This window comes from Tiliqua scincoides, chromosome 2 (assembly GCF_035046505.1).
Source record: "Tiliqua scincoides isolate rTilSci1 chromosome 2, rTilSci1.hap2, whole genome shotgun sequence".
NCBI classification, from domain to species: domain Eukaryota; kingdom Metazoa; phylum Chordata; class Lepidosauria; order Squamata; family Scincidae; genus Tiliqua; species Tiliqua scincoides.
Window position 1 is genome coordinate 128,096,567 of NC_089822.1, and position 4,811 is coordinate 128,101,377.

Consider the following 4,811-nt stretch of genomic DNA (forward strand, 5'->3'; position numbering starts at 1 on the left):
CTCTCCACCTCCTTCATTCCCTGTCCACTCCACATGGAAGCAGTTGCAGGTTGAGGCTTCATGGCAGCAATTGCTACCCAGCTAGTAAATAGGGCTGCTTGAAGCAGTTGATAAAAGACATCTTCAAGGTTAGGCTCCCTGTTGACTGTCAGCTGCCTTCCGATCATTTGTTTTTCAGCACAATCCTAGAGACCTCTTGGTCTTGGGGTGCTACAGGTAAAGTGTGACCTGGGACAGATGTGAGGCCCAGTGGTGAGACACCAGTTGCCCCTTCTTAAGAACTTAGTTGTGCCTTCCATCTGTAGTCTGCCTTGGAGGAAGGCAGTATAAAAATGTGGAAAATAAAATAAAAATAAATAGTTCATCAAAATAATTGTGAAAATTTCATGAGAAGCATACAAATTCCTTTTCTTGACTTCTCCCCTCCTCAATCAACTTCTGCCCCCCCCCCACAAAGCTACTATCACATTGCAACACTAGCCACAACATTATTCTATTAAACATGTGAGTGAAAATCACGCAGAAAATCCACACAGGCACATTTAATTTTAAAAAGAAGAAACTTCAAAAAACAGACAAACAGAAAAGGCAGATAAAATTAAAAGGAAGGGGGAAAAATAAAATAAAAATAAAATTCAGAGAGTCAGAGAAAGGTTGCTGGTTGTTTAAAGACGTCTTAAAATCTGTGCGATTTGTCTTTTTCATTCCTCTGTTATAGAGGAATGAAAAAGACAAATCACACAGATTTTAAGAGGCATAACCAAAGCAAAAAAACAAAAAAAAACAAATGCCAGTGTGGTTAATCAGCAAAGTCAAGGAGGCCAAAAGACAAGATGACTTATTTTTAAGTTTAAAAAAAACTAAACCAAAGCTAATCTTGTCCAAATGAAGAAAATCACATCCAATGCAGAAACTCATGGGAAGGCAATAAGGCCAGAGAAGGGAGTTATGGATATTTGTGTGCCTTGAACAGTGGCGTTGCTAGGGGGGTGCGGGGAATGTGGGCCACACCGGGTGACGCGCACTGGGGGGGTGACACGCACTGGGGGTGATGCGCTAAAATCGCAGTGGTTAGGAGTAACCCCACCATATTATATACCGTTGGATGCAGAATGTCGAGCAGAATGCAAAGCAAAAAAGCAGAGTGAAATATCTCCTTTCTATCAAAAGTTATGGCCAAAAAACTGGAGAACAAAAAATGCATGGATCCCTATGGAAAGTGAAAGTGAGCCGTATCGTGTATCTGCTCGTGAGTAGGCAAACTTGCCTTAGTCCATTGGAAAGGGCAGGCTGAGAGGAATCCAACAACACCAGAATGGTCCTGATCCAATGAACGCAGCCCCCCAAAACACCTGAGAAGTAAGTCCCTCCCTCCAAGCAGATGAATGTATTGAGCCCTATGGAAAGTGAAACTATGCCTCACGGTTGCGTTTACTCATGAGTAAGCAAACGTGCCTTGGCTGGTGGTCAGGCCAGGCAAAGGGGAATGTGAAGCCACCAGAATGGTCCTGATCTGATGGAACTGGAGCTCAAAAAATGCTCGAGAAGGCAGCCCCCCCCCAAAAGGGTCAAAACAGAGGCTTCAGCTGATAAGGTGAACATTTTTGAGACTTGCAAAGCTAGGTGGATCCTGACAGTGATCTTGTTTAAACAGAAGTTCTTAAAATGAACTGAACCCTGGGTAGGGCTGAAAACCTTACTGCTTTTTAGGGGGGGGGGGTGTTATTGCAGGCAGGCTACAGAGGAAAGTCACTTGGTGAACCATGGCTGGCTTCTGCTTATTTAATTATTTGATTTACTTTAATTATTTATACAAATTAAATAATTTGCCTGATGATGTCACTTCCACCATGACATCACTTCTGGTGGGTTTTGGACAGATTGTCATTCTAAAAAGTGGGTCCCAGTGCTAAAAGTTTGAGAACTGCTGCAATAAGGTGTTAGTAAGTTGAAACCCGGGGGTGTGCGTGTGACACCACTAGTGACCAAAATCACTCAGATTACAATTTGGAAGAATAATACCATCATGTTATATATCAATCAATGTGTAATTTCATGCAGAATGTGTTCTATCTGTGTTCTATCAAAAGGCACTGCCAAAAAACCAGTGGAGGCAGAGTGATGGTACATCACCACACCCACCACCTGGAGTGTTGCCCCACCCACTGCATGGGGGGGGTGATGTGCTGGCATCCCGCACCGGGTGACATGAACCCTAGTGATGCCACTGGCCCTGAAGAGTTGGCAGCCCCAGGGGATTGTGTGGAGCTCCCAAATCAGAGAAAGCTTCAACATGCTAATTTCTGCCAGTCAAGCTTCTCTTACAAGGCCAGGAGTGGGGCCAGGCCTGGTTTATTTATTTATTTTTTTCTTACCCCTGTGCAGTTTGCAACCTTAGCACCCTGGTGCAGTTTGGTTTAGGAGGAATATGGGCAAAGAGGGCAGGGGGGCTTCCAGGGATGCTAATACCAGGATCTACTTAATGAAGAATTGCCTTCAGCCTAGCAGTGTGTTATCAGCTTGGATAGCACTAAACAGAGACCAAACAAATGATGTTCCCAATTCCCTGCCTTACTTTCATTGTTAACACTGCATCATCCCAAATTATTCAGGCTCCAGGAACCCTGTCCCCTGCCCCAGGGTAGAGTCTTAATAGGATCAGCCTAGAGTGGGGTCAGCATGACACCTCTGTCCAGTAATTGCCTCTGTTCTAGTTAATGGCTGCAGGGCAACTCACTTCAGCCTAAGGTGCCCAGTTTACTGAAATTCAGAGGGCCGGAGTTTTATCTGCCATGTTGGGTAAGATCTCCAGCACACCATTTAATTGCTTTGTGTGAGGCCTTTACAGGGTTGGATTATGGCAATTGTTACCCTTTTTGTAGAAGCAAAGGTTTAATCTGAGCTCACCAGGGAATATGCAACCTTCACTATAACTCTTCTGGATGCAGGGTAGTTGCTTTCACTTGCACATCAGGCAAACATGCATGTTGGAATTGGGGATGTGGTACTGACATGTTTTAGAAACTACCCTCTTTCCTATATATCTCAGCAATCTCTGTCTGACTAGAGTAGCCTCTTAATCATGCCATCAACCCATTAGTTATAATCAGTGTCATCATAGACAGCATCATTAATTTTGCTAATATATTATTTATTTAAAAGCATTTTTACCCCACCTTTTCCAGACTTGTTTTTTTTTGTTGTTGTTGTTGGCATCCTTCAGTCTCGGAAGACTACGGTGTCACGCTCTGAATGGTGGTTCCGGAACAGAGTGTCCTCTCCAGTGTGCGAAGCCTGGGTAAGGTAGGTATGGAGGATAGGCTGTTACCCATGCAGCAAATCCCCCCTCTCCATGTCGCTGAAATGGTCCAATGGAAAGGCAGAGGCCAATACGGTTGGTTCCAGCGGTGTTGCAGGAGTTGCCAGAACGTGACTGTGTTCAGCCATGAACTGCCTCAGGGACTCCGGCTCCGGATTTTGCCTGGAGGTTGACTCCTGAAGCTTTTTCCATAACTGGATGTAGCCACAAGGCAGTGGAGGTTTGGGATCAGAGTTTTCCTTCTCTCAGATGAGCTGCCTTCCCAGGCTGACGAGTCCCACCTACCCGGTGGCTGTTTAGTCACCTCTTACGACAAGTACAGCCAAACTGAGGGCCTATTCTTATCCCCAGCCCCCAGGGGAAGGGGGCTTAGTTCTTTTCCAAAGAAGGCAATTTACATAATTACATCAATTACATCAACAACTTACATCATTAGTAAACACGAAATAAAACAGTAAAGCTCCAGTAAAAACTAACTCAACGATAAAGTTCAACTGGAGCCAAGAGAATAAAAAAATCAATCAAAACCTTGAGACAACAAAGCAGTTTTAACATCCCTTTGAAACACCAACAAACAGGGCATTGATCTCAATTAAGAGCAAGTTCCACAGGATGGGTGCCTCAACAGAGAAGGCCCTGTCATGGTTACCTGCAACCATAGATCTAATTGTGATGGCACGCACAACAGGACCATCTGTTATGACTTCATGAGATGGGCAGTCTCCAGTCAATAGCCTGGTTGGCAGAATTCTGTACCAACTGTAGCTTCTGAACAGTCTTCATAGGCAGTCCCATGTAAAGTATATGATATAACCTAACCCAGATATCATCAATGCATAGGTAACCACAGCCAGGTGTGCTCAATCCAAGAAATGATGCAGTGTTACCCTGCACATGCCTGATCTCATCTGATCTCAGAAGCTAAGCAGGGTCAGGCCTGGTTAGTACTTGGATGGGAGACCACTTGGGAATACCAGGTGCTGTAGGCTTATACCATAGTCTTTCGAGACTGAAGGTTGCCAAACAGTTGGTGCGCTAGCCTAAGCTGGCTAAAGATATTTTGGGTTAGAGCTGACCTTTGAGCATTAGATTCAAGGCTAGGTTCAAGGCTGCCCCCAAACTGTGAACCTGATCCTTCAACCATCTAGAATAAGTAGACAATTTAATTCCTGTATCACATATCTCCTTGTTAATAGGACCTCTGACTTCATCAGATTTATTTTTAGCTTCTCAGCCCTATCCAGCCCATTACTAACTCCAGACTCCAACTCAGGAGTCCCACAGCCTCCTTGGCTGATAATGGAAGATAGAGTTGGGTGTCATCTGCATTAGTGATGCCCAACCCCAAATTCCTGAATGATCTCCCCCTGTGATTTCAGGTAGCTGTTAAAAAGCATGAGGAAGGGGCACTACCCAGAACCCATCTTCAAGGAAGGATTGGCACCACTATTGAATGGTGCATTGATGTCTGAGAATCAGAAGTTAACTGAAC

The 4,811-nt window shown here is 44.5% G+C and overlaps 1 pseudogene; it reads left to right on the forward strand.

The window, feature by feature from the left end:
* Nucleotides 1–4,192: 4,192 nt before the first annotated feature.
* LOC136643082 (5S ribosomal RNA) lies at nucleotides 4,193–4,308 on the forward strand (annotated as a pseudogene).
* The last annotated feature ends 503 nt before the right edge of the window (nucleotides 4,309–4,811 follow it).